The sequence below is a fragment of the Podarcis liolepis genome (assembly GCF_965112155.1).
Source record: "Podarcis liolepis genome assembly, chromosome: 3".
In the NCBI taxonomy this organism is placed as follows: domain Eukaryota; kingdom Metazoa; phylum Chordata; class Lepidosauria; order Squamata; family Lacertidae; genus Podarcis; species Podarcis liolepis.
The window spans coordinates 64,817,345-64,838,607 of record NC_139557.1 but is presented as its reverse complement, the minus strand read 5'-3'; the positions used below and the strand labels follow the sequence as shown (position 1 = coordinate 64,838,607).

Genomic DNA, 21,263 nt, shown 5'->3' with positions numbered 1-21,263 from the left:
ATACTATTAGGAACCCCATATGTATTGTCTAAAGGAGAACAGGGTATTTTTAAGATGCTGCTGGTGGTAAGTGGATGGTGCAGTTCTGCCAATTGAGGATGGGTGAACATACATCTGAGTATACTGAGCAAAAACCAAGTACGATTTTTTTCATTCTTGGAGGAGGTGGTGCTGTAGTTCATTGGTAGAGCACATGATTTGGATGTAGAAATTTCCACGTTTAGTTTAAAACGGATTTGGTGCTCTTGTGCAACAAACATGATTCTTGATTCATAGCACAGTCTCTCAGCTTACGGCACTACCGCAATTCTCCTCATGGTTGCATTATATTTTTAAACAACCAGGACAGACTGCAGAACAGGCTCTACAAGTGAACATTTTCACTGCAGCAGCAGAAAAAGCAAGTCAATCAATAAAGGGGGGGGAAAGTCCATATAGTGCAGTTCAGTTGCAATAATATACAATTCAAACATGAACATGACATCATTATGTGTTGCTGTATTTATTCACTAGTAAGAGCTTTCAGACCTGGTGATGCCGTGCATATAATTAGCTTAGCTGTCTTGAGCGACCTTCAGGTCCAATCGGGCTGAAGGGGAAGGAGGCAATCACCTCACCTGTCTGTCCCCATGGAGATGCCAGGGCTGGTGTGAACCGACTGTTCAAGCCCTACCTTCAAGGTGGAGTTCCCGTTTGCCTGCAAGAACCGAGCCACATCCTGTTTGCCACTCTGAAGTCATGCCTGCCCACTCCTTTTATGATAGAAGCTGTGTGTGTCAGCTGTTGAATGAATGTCTTTTGTTTGCTTAGCCCTGCCATACACTTGTTCCACCAGTGATCATTGGCTTGCCCATGTTCTATACTGATTTGAACATTAAAGTTTGTGGCAGAAAACAAAATTTGAGCCCAAGTATTTCATGCAGGATATCAGCCACAGGCCACCCACAGTGATCTGCCATGGTTGGCACCCACATGGCAAGCAGTGGTCATGGGAGAATCAGTTTGCTGAAAGATTGGCAAAGCAGCACTGAATCTTTTCCCTAACATCCCTCTTTAAGAATCTAAGAAGGACCCTGATGAATGAGATCAAGGCTTCATCCTGGTCTAGCACCCTGCTTCCCACAACGACCATTCAGAATCCTCCAGGAGGACTGAAGACAACGGCCATCTCACGCAGTTGCTCCCCAGCAATGGGTACTTTGAGGTACTCCCCCTCTGAACATTGCCTCTGGAGGCTGCATGTATTCATAATAAAAAGGAGCCATTTCCACTACTGTGCTAATACGTCTAATCACCAGTGGAGAACATCAGAAGCTGCCTTTTACCAAGTCAGAACATGGGTTCACCTAGCTGAGTATTGTCTATTTTGACTGGCAGTGGCTTTCCAGGATTGCAGACAAAGGATGTTCCCAGCCTTATCTAGAGATGACAGGAATTGAACCTGGGCTGGGACCTTCCATGTGCAATATGCAAGATGCAGTGGGACCTTCCATGTGCAGTATCACTGAGCTACTGTCTTTCTTCATATTTCAAATAGGGAAATGTTAGTATGCCTCTTCAAAAAGTAAAAATAAAAATAAAATAAAATAAAATAAAAGGGTATGGTTAATAAGCAAAAACAATTTGATTTTTAAAAGCAAAGGGCAGAGTTTTCATTGCTGTCACCCCACCCCCAAAGCAAATATACCCAGTAGAAATATTCAATTCTCCCTGTCCTATAATAGTACATTTTGAAGCAGGCAGCTGAGGAGGAATCAAGGACAGAACTGACACGCAGCAAGAGAACAAACTCAGCAGCTTTGTCAAATGCTTCTCAGTTTGTCTGTTGCATAACTGCAGTGCTAAATGCTACTCTGACTAATTTCTGCCACGTACAGAGCCAGATTTTCACATCAAGGAGCTGAGGCCAGATTGTCAAATGCTCAGCAGAGAAATGAGGGCCAGATTTTTCCAAAGTGATCAACACCCAACATACATGCTAAAGCACTGAGGTCTTCTAGAAATTCTGGCACATGGCTTTGTTGCCACCTCTGCAGTACAGCTGAGGTCTTGGTTATAAACGCAGGGAAGAGCTTTCTGAACTGCCACTGACTTTGGGGGTGGATGAGGATAGCTTCATCATGTCCTTTGAATCTTCAGTAAGCCATCAAGGATGAACTGTGTGGCAGGAGCTGACCAGATCTTCTGGATGTTGTCACCAGTTCTGCTCCTGGATCTCATCAGAGGGAAGAGTGCTTCAGGGAAGGGACTGCTCTTTACCAAAACTGCAACTATAAGAACTTGTGCTTAAGCTTGCTTTCTCCTCCTCTTTCCCATTCTTTTTTCCTTGTGTGCCATATCTTCTTAGCTGGTAGGCTGTTGGAAAGGGACCACCTTTGAAGTGAATTTTGTAAGCCGTTCTGAGAGCTTTTTTTTGGCTAATGGGCTGGATATAAATCCTGAAAAGCAGTTCCAGTTGCAATTCTTTCTAAAATACCTGGAAATACCTGGAAAAATAAGAACATCTTAACTTGAGGCCAACAAATTGTGAAGTCAGCACCAGACACACCTCCTTTGCGAGGACATTGTAATGTTGGAGAGCCACCACAGAACGGGCTCTCTCCTTTATGACTACACAATAGGTAAAGGTAAAGGACCCTGACCATTAGGTCCAGTCGTGACCGACTCTGGGGTTGCGGCGCTCATCTCGCTTTATTGACTGAGGGAGCTGGCGTACAGCTTCCAGGTCATGTGGCCAGCATGACTAAGCTGTTTCTGGCGAACCAGAGCAGCGCACGGAAACACTGTTTACCTTCCCGCCGGAGCGGTACCTATTTATCTACTTGCCCTTTGACATGTTTTCAAATTGCTAGGTTGGCAGGAGCAGGGACTAAGCAATGGGAGCTCACCCCGTTGCGGGGATTCAAACCGCCGACCTTCTGATGAGCAAGCCCTAGGCTCTGTGGTTTAACCCACAGCGCCACCTGCATCCCTACACAATAGACCTTTGTTAAAGCAATGTTTGGAGAAAGGCTTCTACAGAAGATCTTACTACACAAGCAGGCTAGTTTGAAGATAAGATATAAAGAATTAAAACAATATACAAAGTGTTCTAGTTGAACCTTACCGTAAACCAAATGTTCGCACTGGTATTCAAACTCCATTTGCATTGACAGCTTTTGTCTGAAGCAGCCACAATATAAAGGTGTTAAGAGTGTCTGCTTCACACACTGTAATTGCTGTTAATTAATTTCATTCCTAGACAAAAAACAAAAAAAAAAACAACGTCTAATAAAGCTACATTGCAGATCACCATAGTGCTGTAGTTGACTCAGCCCCTTTTCTGCTTTTGCAATTCTGAAAATCTTTAAGGAAAATTGTTGAGCTCTGCAGTACACCCAGATAGAAACTGGAACACAAAAAAGATGAGGGCAAAATAGAATAAATGTTTGAAGCTTATAGTTTCTACTGATGCCCATCAGAATATTGGGAAACAAAGACTGCATTCAAGGGAGTTGGCCACATTCTGTCTCGGTGAAGATTAAATGACAAAAATCAAGAGAGACAAAGAACAGGTGAAATAATATCTTACATTAGATCAGCTACCTGCACTTGACAAACATTACACCTTTTGTAGCACATTAATATGAATGTTTTCTCGGAAGTAAGTTCCAATGTATTCAATGATGCTTACTTGTGAGAAAGTTTGCTTAGGGACGCAGCTTTAAATTAGGGGCACCATTTATACAAATACTTGGCCCAATAAGAAAAAGAATTTTATTTGTTCCTTTATTCTGTGAAACCTATAGAAGTGTAACAACTGAAGTAACATTGCCTACAACCCATTTTTCTGCTAATATTTCATAACTTGTCGCTTTGTTCTCATGTACATCTTATTTCTTGGAGACATCTTCTTGCATTTTTTTATACCAGCACATTTGCAAATGGTCAAATAATACTTTTCCACTCATCAAATACTGTAAAAATAAAATGTAAAAATGAATATTCAAGACAAGCTGGGGGTGGCACTCAAGAGATTCATTTATCCTCAATTTGGAGTGCTCATAATGGTTTGGCAAATTTTTCAGGCAGCTCCCGTTCAACTTGCTACTTAGCTGAAAGGGGGATCTGACAAGTAAAAACTGCATTATTTAAATTCAACTTTTTCAGGGTCTGGGGAACTTAAAATGATTCCCCCCATTAAGGGCTCAATATCCATAATTACAGTTGTCTAATAATCCTACCAGTTCTGTATTCTGTTAGATGTCATTATCATTTATGTCAAATAATAACACATATTAATGCACCATAGGTTAGTTCTGCTCATAACTTGTTTAATATATAGGTATAGATTTTATGTATATATATTGCGATAAAACTTGCATTTAGAATGCAACGCTCCAGAGCAGGGACACATATTCCTCAGCTACATGATTTGATCTGGCCATTGCTATGCAAACACTGTAGCATATCCCTTCATCTTAATTCCCCTTTGCTAAGATCCTTCACCCTTCACCTTATTCGAGGAGATTCGAATAATGTAATATCATCATGGAATTAGAGAACTGGGAGGGTCCCAAAGGTCCTCAGAACTGATATTCCACAAGATATTCCACATACATTTCTCTTAAAATGCATTTGCCTATGTACTGAGCTATATGTAAGATGTTGTTTTTGTTATTTAAATTTCTATACTTCTCTTCATCCGAGGATCACAGGGCAGTTTACGATATAAAAACACAGAAATGCATAGTGTAGTAACAGACAAAAACAATCCCCCAGTTAAAAAGGCCATAAATTGTTTAATTAGCCAAAGGCTTGGGAGAAATGTTTTTGCCTGGCACCTAAAGATATGTAACAAAGGTACCAGGCAAGTGTCCCTGTGAAGAGCATTCCATAAGTGGAGAGCCACCACAGAAAAGGCAGTAGTAGGGGCAATTGAATTGCCTTGTTACTGAGAACATATTAAGCTGCAATATATTGAGTAAGACCATTGATCCATCTTGCTCAGAATTGTCTACATTGATTGGCAGTGACTTTCTGTGATTTCAGACTGGTCTCTCCCAGCTCTACCTAGAGATGCCAGAGATTGAACCTGAGACCTTCTGCATGCAAAGCACATGCCCTTCCACTGAGTTATGGCTTCCCTACTGCGTATATATGACAAGGAATACGTTTTAAAATGGACACACACATCAAGCGAGTGTTGTTATACATGCTACAGACACCACTGATGTGCATCATAACAGCCAGATGAGATAGAACAGAAGTGATAAGAAGAAGAAGAAGAAGAAGAAGAAGAAGAAGAAGAAGAAGAAGAAGGGTAGGCAAACTAAGGCACGGGGGCCGGATCTGGCCCAATCGCCTTCTAAATCCAGCCCGTGGACAGTCCAGGAATCAGCATGTTTTTACATGAATGTGTGCTTTTATTTAAATCTCTGGGTTATTTGTGGGGCCTGCCTGGTGTTTTACATGAGTAGAATGTGTGCTTTTATTTAAAATGCATCTCTGGGTAATTTGTGGGGCGTAGGAATTTGTTCACCCCCCTCCCCCCCAAAAAATATAGTCCGGCCCCCTGCTGAAAAAGTTTGCTGACCTCTGAAGAAGAGTTTGTATTTGATATCCCACCTTTCACTCCCCTTAAGGAGTCTCAAAGCGGCTAACATTCTTCTTTCTCTTCTTCCCCCACAACAGACACTCTGTAAGGTGAGTGGGGCTGAGAGACTTCAGAGAAGTGTGACTGGCCCAAGGTCATCCAGCAGCTGCATGTGGAGGAGCAGGGAAGCGAACCTCGTTCACCAGATTACAAGTCCACCACTCTTAAACGCTACATCATGCTGGGTCTGGTAAAATGCTTGCCAGTATTGCACATATACTCTATAAGCACTTACTATCCCACATGCAGAGCTGGCATTCCATTGGCCCAGCCAGGGGGGCTTCTGTGCTGACTCATGTTTAATGTGCTTCTTAGGTTTGGTGATACGCAAAATGGTTGAAACAACTGCATTTATACGTAACAGAACATACATGGAACAACTACCCAAGCAGCCCTAAAAGGGTGAGATTCTACCTATGGTGCCATCAGCCTGGAAGTTGAATGACTTGGGCATGTACTTAATGGATGTGCTACTATCCAATGTACTCCAAGATTAAACAATTTCTAATATTCTAGACACCATGTGTATGTTCTTATACCACATACGCTATGCAGTTTTTAATAAGTCACTTATTGGAAGTGATTCACACACCTCCCCAAATTAATAAATATGTGCAAACAGCTTTGAATGAGTCAGAAATGAGTCTCTACAGTCTCCTTTACTTTGAATTCCTGTGAACAATTTGCAACTTGTATATGTAGTGTTTCATCTGGGTACATAGAATGCTTCAGGTATGCCAAAACTTGTATTCCCTCTCTCACCGAATGGAAAATTATAAGATACCTCTTAATTCTTCTGTTTCTTTTTGCTGCCTGAAATTTGTCGTCCTTATCTTCTCCATTTGCAACTCTGTGTAAATAAATGCCCACCCTCCCAATCTTTTCCAGTTTTTATCAGTGTTTCTATTAAACAATGACCTGGAGGCTTTAACTAGACCGTTTTGCTTTGTTTTTAAAATTCCTCTTGCAACACTGTAATATTTGCTGCTGCAAACAGTATAAAATGATGCCACAGGGGGATCCAGGCATAGTACAAACTTTACTTAACACTGTGTGATTCTTAACAACTTGATCTCAGAACGATTACTGTCCTAGGTCACATTTCTCGGTTGGAGTTCCCTAGAGCTGCTTCTTTCCATGCCCCTATTCACATAACATTTTAATTCCTACTATTATTACAGACACTCAGGACCAATCCCAGAGGGTACTGCATTTCACATAGCCAGGAAAGGGCTTTTGGTATGAACAAACAGACTGCAGTTCTTCCGAACTACCAGTCCAAGGTTGTGGCAGTGTGGCTAAACTCTAATTTGAGGTGGTGGTTTTAAATTACAACTCTACGCTATAGAAGTAAATGCCAAACCTTGGCAGGATGTGTGAAAATCGAAAGTAGCTGCAAATTACCCAGAAATCAGAGAACTACAAGAGCTTCCATTTCAAATATAATAACGTGTGCTTCCTTTTAGTTTCTTACAGGAATTGTACACTATGTTGAAAAAGATGGATCAACAGTTCAAATCCATGCCCACAGACCACACTGTAAAAATAACCAATGCAATGTTTTGTAGTGCCACAGTGGCACAAAAACACAAATCGGAGGTGTAGCTTTTTGTATGGAGTCTCTCCAAATCCACCATCAAATCACAACTTTGTCTACAGACTGTGTCATGCTTCAGATTTTTGGTTTTGTGTGGGATATGCAACCTTAGTCATATTCAGAGAAGACACATAATGCCAGATACCACTTGGTAGAAAGGAACATGGGGAGATGTATTATACAGTCAGACCACTGCCCATCTAGCTCAGTGGTTCCCAAACTACCCTCCCCTTGCAAAAAAAAAAAAAAAAAAAGACTAATTGAAAATTGCTGGTCTTGACAGTCTACTTAATTATTTTTCTGCCTGTTGTAGCAATTGTAATGTGATATGCTAGGGGCTGTACTTTTACCGCTGCTTTTATTTCCTATAAATTGTATTTTGTAGTATTACAAAATACAATTGCAGTATTACATTTTGAATTCCATAGAAGTAAAATTCCAATACAATAAAATAAAATACAAGAAATAAAAAAACAAGTAAAGTACAAGTAAAAACAATACCAATATTTAATGTGGTGGATGTGATAACTCCCATCTTCAGCCACAAATGCACAGATGGACCGTGGACCACCTGAATAGCAACCCCTGATCTGAGTACTGCCTATACACTGACTGGCAGCAGCTTTCCGGGATTTCAAGTAGGGGTCTCTCGCAGCCCTACCTGGAGATGCTGAGGATTGAACCTGGATTGAACATTCTGCATGGTGATTATTATTAGGTTTTGTTTTTTTATTAAGTTAAGTCCATAGAAAAGGATGTGCCTTTGAAGATGGCTGGGGGGGGATCCCGGGCGCCATGTGAAAACCACAAGGAAGTCTCTTTGAGCCTGTATTTTTTTTAATACCGCTGCAGCAACATACAAGTTTTGGTTGCACAAGTTTTATGGCATCGTTTGCTGATGGTTTTGTGTGAACTTAAGTCATGCGAATTTAGATTCTACTAGATCCCATTTTCCAAATTCCATCCCATTCCATATCTGCTTGAGAATGGCTCAAACCCACCGGGGGTAAAGAGCTGCAAATTTTGATTGGCTCAGAGAGCGCAGACAAACTCCGAAGTTCATACTATTCAGACTGACAGTCCTTTGAAAAAAGGAGTTGCTGGCGTTCCCATAACATTCCTGAAAGAACGTCATCTGATCTGGACAATTTCTATAAATCTGCAAATCAACCAAAAATATGTTTTATTACGACCCCCCCGGCACCTCTTTAAAATGAATTTATTTATCTGCCATTGGGGGGGGGGGGAATACCCCCACCAAAACGCAAGTAAATACTGCGGCTAATCACCAAAGTCAAAGCAAGATCATTCCCTAAACTATTCGTTTCCCGCCTGGAAATCCACAGCGGCTGCTGCTGAAGCATCGCCGCTAAGTGAGACATTTTGTTTTCAAAAATCACATGCCGCCGAGGACAAGGCAGAAGCCGCGAGGCCGCAGGAGCAACAGCGAGGTCCCGCCAGCATCCGACGAACTTCCCCCGGGCGCATGGAGCGAAAAGGGCAGCGGGGCAGGCGATTCGCCGCGCAGCCGCCTGCGCCAGAAGGCCGGAAGAAGCCGCAAAAGGCGAACTTTGAAAAAGAAAGCAAGGAAGAAATGCCGCAGGAATGACCTTGGCCAGGCGAGGGAGGCGGAGACCGGGGACGGAAAGCAACCAAAAAGGGCGGAGGAGGAGGAGGAAGGGGAGCCTGGTCGCGGGAAAGAAGATCCCACCCACATCCTTAAAGGAAATTCTCAGGCGAGGAAGTCGCACAACTTTTTTTTTTTTTTGCCCGGCAAGTTGAGACCGGCTCTCCTGGGAGTTCCCTCCGCGGGGGGAGGGAAGAGGAAGCGAGAGCTCCCCTGACCGGCGAGGGAGGCGCGCAGCTCTCCGCTCTCAGGGAGGCCCCGCCCCCTCTCTCTCCTCCTCTCCCTCCCTCTCTCCGCCCCGCCTCGGTGCCCCTCTCCTACGCACTCCGCCTGTCAAAGGCGCGCAGCGGAGCCCGCGGCGGCTCTCTCGCGCTGCTGGCCTTCTGGTTCAGCCTCCTCGCCTGCCTGCCTGCCTGCCTCCCTCCCTCCCTCCCCGGGACGCGCTGGGGGATCCGATGACATCACTGGCTGAGCTCTCCCCTCGCTCGCTCTCCCCTTGTAACTTCTGTTCTGGGAAGTGGTGCCAGGAATAACCCAGTCTGTCTGCAGATCAGAGGCTCCTATCATCCAGAAAGGAGGAGAAAAGGGGGGGGGGGACGCACACCACACCACACACACACTACAACTGCGGCTTCTCGGGCCTGCCCTTGATACGTGTGGATGTATGTGTGTGTATACACATACATACATACATACATATGCGCGCGTGTATAGGTGTTTTTTTTGTAATAAAGTCGAGCTGAAGCGGAGAGAGAAAGGGAAAAGAGAAGGCGGAAAAGAGCCAAGCAAGATGAATGATCGGTTTGAATAGAAACACACGAATCAGACGCCCTTTGGCTGTCGGAATATCTCTTTCTGCCTCTCTATATAAAGCAATGCAGCAAGGCATTTAAAGGCAGACCCAGGCTTAGCAAGAGAGCAACAAGAAATCACACACGGGCCGGTCGTCAACAACAACAACACCAGCAGCAGCAGCAGCAAGAAGGGCGGCAGTTAGAGGGCTTTCCTCCTTCTCGGTGACTCCCAGGTGAGCTCCTGCTGCAAATACTCACCCCCTTCTTTTTCCTGTGGGGCTCGAAGCAACTGACAACCCTCTGAGGTGGTCTTGATCGCTACGGTCAGGGGTTTTACTGTCACTGTGGGGGGGGGGAGAGGCCGTGTCATGTCGCTGTTTGTTTTTGTCCACCCCCACCCCCTTTGGTAGTCGGAGAGCAAGTGCTTTTGCTGGCTTGCGTGCATGTACTGAAAGAAGGCTTTGAAATAATATACATACACAGGGGGGAGAGCTCAAGGTTTTGCCAGCGGGGTGAAAAGGGGGGACTTGGTGTGTTCGGATGGGTAGCATCACTTATCCCCCCCCCCCGCATTTCCCTGAACTGCTCAGTTTCCTTTGGGGAGATGGTGCCGAGGAAGGAGGGGCCGGGGGGAGCTAGGAATATGTGCTGGTCTCCTTTCGCTGCTGCGCTGGGATGCTCAAGCATTTCCGATGCAGTCGATAGAGCGACTAATGGAAGCCTTGAGAGCAGAGGCAGCCCCAGGCTTTGTCACCACCACGTCCTCGGGAAAGGCTCGGGTCTATCCAAGGTGGCTTTTGCTTCGTGTTTATAAGAAGTTCGTATCTGGCAACCTTCGCTAGGAACCGCCTCCACTCCCCTTCCCTCCCTCCCTCCCCCGTCCAGAAAACCCTCCGTCTCTCCCTCACAAGTCGCCGTTGCTTCCCCCTTCTCTCTCTCTCTCTCTGTGCGCAAAGGGGAAGGTCTTCGCTAGTGGCCTTACTGCTAGGGAATGTGGGGAATACCCAGCATGTAAGTGTATGCAGATGAGGCGCAGGCTGCCTTGCGTAATCTCCTCCTGTGGGGAAGAAGTATGTGCATGGTTACTAATGAGCAGATGAGGAGGCGGAGGAAGAGCAGAGAGCGAGCAAGCGAGCGAGCGAGAGAGCCCCAGAGGAGGCGACGCGACACGGCTGCCGCTGCTGGGCTGAGACACCGCTCTGCCCATGTCAAGGTAGCTGGCGGCGAGGTGAAGGGGAGGGCAGGCCCCCCCTCCGCGTGTGCGCGCGCTTGCTTGGCTGAGGGGACCAAGGGGGCCTTGAAGGGCGGCGCGCGGTGTCCGTGTGGGGGGGGACGGTTGCTGTCGGAAGGAATTTCAGTCACCGCCTCCAAGGGCTCAGGGTGACTTGGCAGTAGCCGCCGCCACCGCCTGAATTGCCTTCGGTTCGACGTCGTCTTCGCCTTGCGGCCGTGGGGCGGAGGTGGCATGTGGGAGCCCCTGGAGGGGGGCCGAGGAGGAGGAAGCAGCAGCAGCAGCAGCTCGTGGCGGCGGCGGCAGCAGCTGTGCGCGCGGGGGAAGAAGAGGAGGAGCGCGCGCGGAGCTGCTGCGCGCGCCGTGGGGGGGGGGGGAGTTCGATTTGCGACGAATGTGCGCAGGGCGGACAGGGGTAAAGGGAGAAGGCTATCTGGTGTGTTGCGCCTTTATGTCTGTTCCCTGAAGTGGGTGGAACGTTGGCCCGTTCCGGGAATGTTCCATGACGTGTAAAAGCCACAGGAAGGGGGTTAACAAGGGGCTCTGCCTGCTGCTGCTGCTGTTGCTGCGAAAGCAGATGTGATCTCCCTCTCTCTCCCCTCTTCTGCACATGGGCTCCCCTGAGGGGTTTGGAACGAAGGCGCTTTCGCCCCCCCCCCTCCGTCCTCCTCCCCTTCCACCCTCTCCTATTTGATTGCAGAGAAATGCATTTCTTATATAATGCGTGTGCATATGGATGTTTGGGTATGATTATGTAACGCGCACATCCATGCTTGTGCCGATCCCCCCCCCCCTTTAAGCATCTACTTGCCTGAGAGTGTCCTTTGGGGGAACTGAAGGAGGCAGGCAGGGAGGGATAGAGCCGGTTTCCCTGGCAGTTTCCCTTTAGAATTTATTACCCCTGTAATGATGGGAAGCTGGCATTTCAAGGGGAAATCCCTGGTTTAGTCTGGACGGCAATACTCCACGTTTATTTTTTCAGAGAAACATGTATGTCATTTTCAGGCTTCGAAGGGGGTCCCTAAACATGATTCTCAACCTGCAATGTCCCTGAGCTACAATAAATATTATTATACCCCATGCAGTGATACACTATACAGAGTGCTGTGAAAAAGGATGGCAGCTCCTCTCCACCCATGTTTATTGTAGCTCTTAAGAAAAATACGCAAAAATGTTTCCTACCTATCCAGTAACAGAGGCCTAATGTAAGAATCTGTTTATTTGTTATGAATTAGTAAGGCCCTGGTCTCCCCCTCCACACTCGCTGTATGCCACAATAATTTTGTTGCTTTTCTTTTTAGATTGTGTCTGTTGTACTTATTAAAAACATGAAGCACTTACGTCATTGTGTGTGTGTATATGTGTACACACACTTCTACTTTGTTGGGATGCAGTTACTGACTGATATTTTTCTCTCCTGAACTCATTATTAGGCCTTCATTATCAGACATATGAATTAAATTGAAATATTGCTATTGGAGTTTGAGTCTGCACATGTGCTAATATATATTATATTGACAGAAAGTGATCAGTTGGTTTGTTTTTGTTTTTTTCTTTTCTTTACGGAATTAATAGACATGAGTTTTAGAGAATAGTAGCTATTGTGTGCTATACAAATGTTAATAATGAATGTTAATAATGAATGCTGTGGTCTTACTATATGACACTGGTTTCAGTGGAATTGCAAGTAAATGAGTTTAGGAGCTTTAGCATAGTAAAGCTTTAGTTTAGTATAGTATATTCTGTAGTTTGCTAAGAGGAAACATGATTTATATCCATACTTTCAAGATAAATAAATTAATGTCTATGCATAAGTTTGCAGGATGTGGTACAGTGTTACCTTTATTGTGCTATCTAAATAAAGTTATTGGTCCAAATAATATCTGTGGGCAAAAGATCCATGGGAATCTTGGCACTGTCATTGGTAAAACACTGATCATAGCTGTCATTTGATACAAGTTCATAAAATCAATTTTTTTTAGTTCAATTTTTTTTCTCATGTAAACATTCTGAAATTTTGCTTGGGCTCCTGTATTATGTCAGTTTTTCATTAATAAAAATGTATTACTGGAAACGTTTATATGTTCATTATAAAAGTTATATTTGTTTAGTACTTAAGGTTACTTAATATTTCCATTTCCTAATCTCTGACTCTAGCATTACCTCCAATATGGTTTTTGAGCTCTGTTATTCTTAATTTTAGATGTGCTTTTATTAGAGATGATAGGAATTTGTGCATGAAAGTTAAGAAACAGGAAGTTGTATAGGTGTAGGGTTTCAGTGACAATATTGTGGTTGAGGTCTGAAAGATGGCAGGAATATTTACAGAGCAAACCTGTGCAGGTCTACTCAGAAGTAATTCCTGCTAAATGGGTATAAGAGTCCATCCTTAATGTTCAGAAATTTAATGTAGTTAGAGATAGTGTTTTAATTCCAGAAAGCATGAGTTGATTTGGTTTTTCCTTACTGATACAATGTTCATAAGACAAAAAACAAGATCACAAATTGATCTTTACAAATTGGATGAAACAAAAATGTTTTGGCATGGAAATAAGGGATTATATGCATCGTACAACATAATGTTTTTGCTAGGATAGAGGATTTAAATTTTGTCTTACTTGGCTTTCCTACGCAGTTTGTGTACATGCGCATGTGCATACATGTACACACACGACTGAGAACCAAATTCTAGTAAAAATATTTCAAACCTTCTCAGGATCCCACAGTTCATGCCTGTGTAGACTGTTCTGCAAGCCATTCCTTGGGCTGGCATATTTTAATACTGGCATGAGAGGACAAATTATCCCATGCTGCTTGAACCTGACCACTGTACTAGCACAGCTGCTGCCTCCTGTCCTACCATTGTAGAAGTCTAAAAGGTTCTGCCATAAATTTTGTAAGGCCAACCTTGTGAATGGTATCTTTACAAGTATCCAAATATATGAGACACAGGAGTTATTGCGGCATATGCAAATATGACTCTGCATATTATTGTTACATTTGAGCTTCATAGTAGCCCTGTAAAATAGCTTAAGCTGAAATAAGGGTGCCCTGTCAACTTCGGTGCTAAATGGGGATTCAGATCTGGGTTTCCCACATCCAAGCTGCACACTCAAGCCACATCACACTGGCTCCGTCTGTGTGTTTAATATATGTATTTTTGCACACTCTTTGCTTCCATTGGGCGGGAAAGGTTTTTGGTAGACTGTTGATAAAACAGTGTGGCTACGTTGAAGAAGCAAACCACCAGTTAATTTAAGGTAGACCTTGTGAGGCCTAGGGCCAGGTGGGGCTGAATATTTTGTTGACAGTCTATAACAAGTGAAGCATGGATGTGGGGGAAGCAAGTAGGCTGAGAGTTGTGAAGTAGGAACAGAGCTGGGCAGTGTGAAAGTTGGGGTAGGATATGTTCTGTAAACCTTAAGAGACTCAGGATATATTTGTTGGGGGGGGCATGTAAGGGGCCATAGATTAAGTTGAAGGGGCAGGGTGGCCAAGTATGGGATAAGGTGAATGCTGATTGGATGTTAACAGCTAAATCACTGGCCGGAAATCTCACTTATGAAAGACTGTGACACAAAACGTTCCAATTTCCTCAGTTGGCGTAAATGACCAAATGTAACTTGGCCAAAGAAAGCAATTTTGGAATATATGCTTCCCTAATATTCATATAATTAATCCGAATGCTGTGGCACCAATGTAGAAATGGCCCAAAAGGATTTTGATTACTGTATATTTTCTCATGTGTGAGATCTGTTTATAGTCCTTGTTACCATGAGGACAAAACACAGAAACATATGCATGCATGTTGGCTTTGCTGAGTAATCGTGCGTCTGTCTGTCTTAATATCTTATACTGGATCATTACTTATATTATCTACTGGTAGACTAATGTGGCCTTCCATCAAGAAAAACACACGCACCCCACAATATTATGAGGAGTTGAATTTTAATAGTTTTCAATCAGTTCAGGGGACGTGGGGACGGACTAGTAATCAAAATAAACGTTGGCCTTAAAACCTTGGAAATATCCTCTGATATAGGAAAAAAAGCTATCACTACACTATGCACTTGACCAGATGTACATATTTTATTTATATTGAGAATTAATGAAAAATGTAATTTATGCAACCGTAAAAGAGGCAAGTACCATTTTGCTTCAGTTTCTCCATTAGTGGGGAAAATGTCAAGTTAATGTTTTTTAAAATAAAAGATGCAGCTTTTATTCAAAATTTTGTATAATTTGGATTTTATTATTTAAAAGCCAGTTATATAATATGTCCTTTAAAAATAACTTGATTCAAAATCATATCTGGATATAGTGCAAATGCATTAAAATCTATATTAATGATATCTTAAAACTGAATTCATGGATGTCAAAAACATTGTGTTAAAGGCTTTCTATGTAAAAGAAGAGGTCAGGGATGAAATATTTGACTTGAGAGGTCAAGGAATGTAAATATGACATAAATGCTACATATGGATGGTACGATGAAGTTTAAGATCAACCATGGTTTATTGTGACAGTAATGTGCAGCAGCAGTGAGTCCCTCAGGCTTGTGCTATCTTCTCTTATGGTGAGACCACAAGGAGTTCAGAAGCCTTCACTTGTGGTTTTGATCAGCTGCAGTTTGTGACACAATAAATTGTGGCTGATCACAATGTTTCCAACAAGGAAACTCCAATCCATGGGATATGAAGTTGGAACTGTTTCAATAAACCATAGTTAAGATTAACCACCATGGGATTTGGATGTAACAGTAAACTATATTTAATCATAAAGGAAGCAAAAGCTTCTGATCCTCTCCTTGTGGTTGTACTGAAGGAGGAAGCTTGAGGATTCTGTGGCTCATTCCCATCACAGTGAATCATGGTTTAGCATGTATGCCCATTCAAAATAATACATAATTGTGAACAGCATGAACATTTAACTTCCATGTTATGGAGTAACACTGTTCTGCTCAATAATTTACTATCCCTTCTCTTCTAAAATTCTGTACACTTATAATGCAGTGGTATGTATGTCTGTTTAAAAGTAAGTACCATTGAGTTCAGTGGAACTTGCTTGAGAGTAAGTGTGTTTCGGATTACAGTCTAAGTCTTATAGTAAGTAATCTTGGTTTGTGGCTTTGCATATGTATAGAGAAAACCAAACACAATTCTTGATTAATCTTCCTCTAACCAATGTGATACCTTCGGATGTTCAATCAATTAATCAATCTCCTTTATTGGCATAGAAAAACTGCATCATATACACGGATCTCAGAACACAACACAGTTAACAAAACATAGCAGGAGATACATTAGGATAGAACTGTCCAGACATCGTGAGTTACGATAATGGCTCCTAGGACCTATGGTGACATAATTTCATGGCGTCACTCAAAAATCTTGCCACATTCTCCACAATGTTGTTACTACAGTGGTACCTCGGGTTACACATGCTTCAGGTTACATGCGCTTCAGGTTGCAGACTTCGCTAACCCAGAAATAGTACCTCAGGTTAAGAACTTTGCTTCAGGATGAGAACAGAAATTGTGCTCTGGCGGCGCGGCAGCAGCGGGAGGCCCCATTAGCTAAAGTGGTGCTTCAGGTTAAGAACAGTTTCAGGTTAAGAACGGACCTCCAGAACGAATTAAGTACTTAACCCGAGGTACCACTGTACAATTGTTCAGCAGATAAAACACTCTGGAAGAGTCAGTGTGATAAACTCCCTCCTTCATTAAGGGGGCCAAATGCTTAACCTTCGGATGTTATTGAGTGCAACTCCCATCATCCCTGACCATTGGCCATACTACTGGGGTTGATGGGAATTGTAGCCCAAAAACATGTTGGCTATTCTTGCTCTAAATACGGTATATATAAATAGTAGTCCAAAAGACGTGCTTCTTGAGTAATATAAAGGCTCTATTCTGTTGTGAACAGATATGGTTTATTTATTATAGCAACATATTAGTATGCATATTTGTTAAGGAAGTTATTAATAAGAAAGTTGGAAATTTTATCATTTTTTATTGGTGATTTAAATCAACCCACTCACTGTAGGAGGCTTGTCAATAAGATCAGTTACATGGTAAGGAAGATGAATGTAAATATGAGAAAAGTAATGTGTTTTACAGTTTTTAAAAATAAGAGTTGTATTCTTTGTAGGTGTTGAAATGTATTGGGATTCCATATATTGTTGCTGGCTGCCAATCACTTTTGGAAACCGGAATTAGACGCTTGATTTTTTATTTAGTATTGAATAATACAAATGCTTATTCAGAGTAAAAATATTGAATACTAATGGTTTTCTTCTGATTTCTGTCCTGACTTAAATAATTTAGTAAACATTCATTCAAGGATCTCCATACTGGTTTGGGGCTTATCTACATAATATGGAAGTCTTTTCATATTGCTCCACATGGTGTCTGTTACATGGTGAGCCATTTGCAAGCAGTGATTTATAGGGTTCTGTTTTTCACATCACTACAAACTTGCTAAACCATTTGTTGTGATGTGGGGGGAAATGAGTTGCGGCAGATGAACAACTCATCACAAGATAATGGCAGCTACTTAGAGCAATGTAAAACTGCCAAAATAGGGTTGCAAACTTCTGTTTGGGGGGCAGCTTATTGGGGCAGCTTATAGTATATTGCGCTTTATTGGCAGTGAACCCTCTCTGACAGTGATTGTGATGGCACCAAATATTCACTTGCACAGGGAACTAAACAGTGCAGTCCAGCTTCAGTAAGGGAAGGAAAATTGCTAGTTTGGCTGGGGCTAAAACAGCACAGAAGGGCAGAATGAAGACCGAGAAGAGTCTCTGGATGTAGTGAAACTAAAAGACAGGGAGCTCAGGGTGAAGCTTATGCTGAAGTAAGGGTGTAGAGCAGAGGATGGAAACCGCATCTGAAGGAAGTTTAGGTGGTGAATGAGTTAAAAGGGCAGAGGAGATGGGAAATTGAGGCAAGAAGTAGTTGACTGAGGAGTAGTGTCTGAAGAAGCTTCATAGTGCTTACGGAGAGGAGAGCCTGTACAGCGTGGGAGGAAAGAGAAAAGTGCTAAAAGAGCTTGTTCAAAAGACATGTTGTTAAAGGATGTGGGGCATGGTGGAAATGTGGAGTTGAAAAAATGATGAGCCAGTGGGAAAGTAGCTACACAGAGGGGCGTAGAGACAGGAAGTTTTAACTATTGTTTGGAAAGAAGCTGGAAACTGGGGACCAAGGAGTTTAGGGCCATAGGGTTCCCTGATCTCAACGGGATGCCAGGTGTTGACAGACTGCAACTCCCATCAGCCCCAGCCGGCATGGCCATTGATCAGGGATGATGGGAGTTGTCTGAGAACTATCTTTCCCTGTACTTTCTACTTTCTTACTACACTGCCACACTGCCAGGGAGCTAAGAAGGAACATCAGCATTCGGGACTACAAGTTGTTTGCACTAATATGCTATAGCCTTTTCAGCTTAGTCCACATACTGACTACAGTGGTACCTCGGGTTAAGTACTTAATTCGTTCCAGAGGTCTGTTCTTAACCTGAAACTGTTCTTAACCTGAAGCACCACTTTAGCTAATGGAGCCTCCTGCTGTCGCCGCGCTGCTGGAACCTGATTTCTGTTCTCATCCTAAAGCTAATTTCTTAACCTGAAGCACTATTTCTGGGTTAGCGGAGTGTGTAACCTGAAGCGTATGTAACCTGAAGCGTATGTAACCCGAGGTACCACTGTAGTTGGTTATTCATAAATTAATGCAGGAGCTATACATTCAGTATCTGACTTAGTTGGGGTTTTTTTGGGGGGGGGGAGGGATTGTGACAGTTTCCTCCTTGGCCAAGCATCTATTGATCTATTGTAGTATACCTTGTTTGAGACCAGGACTCTCCTGCCACTGACCCTTGACAGGCATTTAGTCTAGTTGACTTGAGCGAACAAAAACCATTTGTATCCTTCCTTTGTCTGAGCAATGGGTGCTCTCTTGTTACCCTTTGCATCCATTTCCTGTAGTGGACATCTTTGCTTTAGAACCGTTTCCCATCCCAGTGCAGAACTAAGGTTGTGCTGTTGCAGATGCATCATGGTGTTTATTTTCTCTGCTCCCCTCCTAGAGTACATTCCTCCTCTAGTCACTGCTGTGGGCACATGACGAAACTGCTTGCAAAGTCGTGATGAGTCCTTCATTTTTCTTTGCTATTTCCCAGGAAAATTGGAAAGTCTCCCAACTGATGTGTTCTGGCCCATTAATCTTGTAGGGTGGGTGCTGTTTTTTAAAATAGAAAACCCATTCTAGCATTCATATCCAAGGACGTAATTGTTCCAGACAAGTGTAACAGCTCCTGTCTGCCCTCCCGGGTAAGTAATGGCCAAGTCATCCCCAAATATCTGGCAACTTTGAACTTACCAGGCAAACAGAGGAAAAGTTGAGTCAGATGGAAGTAACAAATGCAATGGGAAATGAAGACCTTTGCAGGGTTGAGGGTATGTAGGCATCAATCTCCTGGTAGAAAACAACCAAGACCTTGGACTGAAGCAGGGCTGAGCAGATATGCTTGGGTTTCTCTCTCTCTCTCTCTCTCTCTTGTTTAATAGTTTGTACAGTATAGCTCTGCTATGCATTTAAGAAAGTGGAAGTTGCCTGAATGTCTATACAAACCAGAGACCACAAAGATATGGGGCTGTGCTTAGGATATGGCTGCCACATGGGATCTCCTAGGAGTGCTGCTGTGTGGCAGCGGCTCCACATGGCAGTAATGATGTATGAGATTGGCTCACCACATTAATTCCCTGTTCATGTTGTCTAGACAGCCTGCATGCTAGCCTTAGCTGAGACTACTATTGTGCGCCGTTGATGTGTGGAGACATGCTACTTGCTGCAATTATATGGAGACTTGCAGCTGTAGCAGTAGCTCTTGCATGTTGTGGGTACAGTGTGGAGTTGCCTCCATAACAGTTTTGTGGCAGTTTCTGCACGGTGGCCACAAAACAGGAATTGCATGGAGTCTGGCAGACTGGCCTTGACCATTATGAACACATGGTGATTGTAACCGGCCCAGATACCAGGCCATTTCCCCCACCCCCAGGGCAGGGGCGAAACTAGGCTTTATTTCACCTGGGTCAAAGACCCAGTTTGGCATACCCACCCATGTGCATTTGTGTACACACACACACACACATCCTGAGAGTCTCAGTGGCGCCTGTGTGGCTTTACTTTGGGCAAAAAAATGGCTAACCCCACCATAGCTACGGCTCTGCCCCAGGGACTAGGAGTAAGCCATTTGCTGTTGATCCTGTTCTGAAATTGGTACTCGAATTGGGATCCTACATACATGGCAAAGTGCCAGTGCTTCCAACTACTTATTTCTAGATTGAATCTGGAGATAAGTTATTTTCCCTGCAAAAAGACTTCTTTGCAACAAGTCCATCCCAGGTTTATTTTTAGTAGAATGTGAAGATTCAAAATCTTATATGGCTTGCATTTTTTGCTGTGGTTGATGTTTATTCAGTGGATCTTTCTAGAGATTGCCTTTGTTCTTGTTTTTATTGTGTATTTTGTGCTTTTTTATCTTGAATTTCTATGTTGTGAACCTCCCTGAGATCTATAGATGGAAGGCAGTATACAAATTATTACTATTATGATTATGTTTAATGTTTCTTCTGTATTGACACTTCGTGTTTCGTACTATATAGAAACTAGTTCAGTTTTGCTGAAGAATGTTAAGCCAGGCCTCTATGCCTCATGAAGTGTGTTTAAAGCCTATTTCTGTTTACGTTTACTTCAGTGCAGTTTTGCTTTAATATATCTGCAGCGTGTCACTTGATCCTGGTCAATAGTTCAAGTCCACAAGACAGGCTATAATAGTGGAGGACAATTTGGATCACATGACACTTTGTCAACCAAGTGGATTGTGGTTGGCAATCCAAAGGAAGGAATAAATAGACACTGTGATTATTTATGGCCTGTGTGTGCTGGAGCACAGAAGGTCCCCATATGTTCCAGGTTGATGATATGGAGAAGCCATTTAGTGTCATGGTCTGGGAGGAAGGATTGCAAATAGTTGTTTTTTTATTCCTTTTGAATGTGTGTTTACAGGTTTAAATAGTGTCTTCTCCTAAAACTGCTATATTGGAAATTATATGTAGTGAAACCCCTTTCATCTGGACCTCTGTAATCTGGTCTTCGTTTTTATACAGCTTGCTGTTCACTTGACAAAACATTGTGTTTCTTTCTACTCCAGACCTGTATCCCTTGCAAACACCAGGTTCCTGGACATGAGTGATGAGTGTATGGCAATGGGGGTAGGAGTTGTCTCCCATACATGCAGGGTTGGATCTAGGGAAGTGGAAGCAGAAATCTGCTAATTCACGGGGGCTTTCTTGGTGCTGCTTTCCTTCCACAGCCTCCC

The 21,263-nt window shown here is 43.2% G+C and overlaps 1 protein-coding gene and 1 long non-coding RNA gene across 7 annotated transcripts in view; one reads left to right on the top strand and one right to left on the bottom strand.

The window, feature by feature from the left end:
* Positions 1–1,600: 1,600 nt before the first annotated feature.
* Positions 1,601–10,634, bottom strand: LOC310703762. 2 transcript variants are annotated; one of them, XR_014524357.1, is made up of 4 exons: positions 10,562–10,634; positions 9,912–9,995; positions 3,107–3,237; positions 1,601–2,476 (listed from the first exon to the last, which is right to left on the bottom strand). It is a non-coding gene; the product is annotated as an uncharacterized lncRNA (long non-coding RNA). The 2 variants fall into 2 exon arrangements; XR_014524358.1 differs by lacking the exon at positions 10,562–10,634 and having other exon boundaries at positions 9,912–10,186.
* HIVEP2 (HIVEP zinc finger 2) overlaps positions 8,646–21,263 on the top strand; it is a 141,415-nt gene continuing 128,797 nt past the window's right edge. The window contains exon 1 of one of the 5 annotated variants that reach the window (XM_083496221.1): positions 8,646–9,886. The gene's annotated coding sequence lies outside the window, so the exon portion shown is untranslated. Of the gene's footprint in view, positions 9,887–10,562; positions 10,867–21,263 lie in introns of those variants that run through there. The other 4 variants (XM_083496217.1, XM_083496218.1, XM_083496219.1 and 1 more) reach the window with 4 other exon arrangements.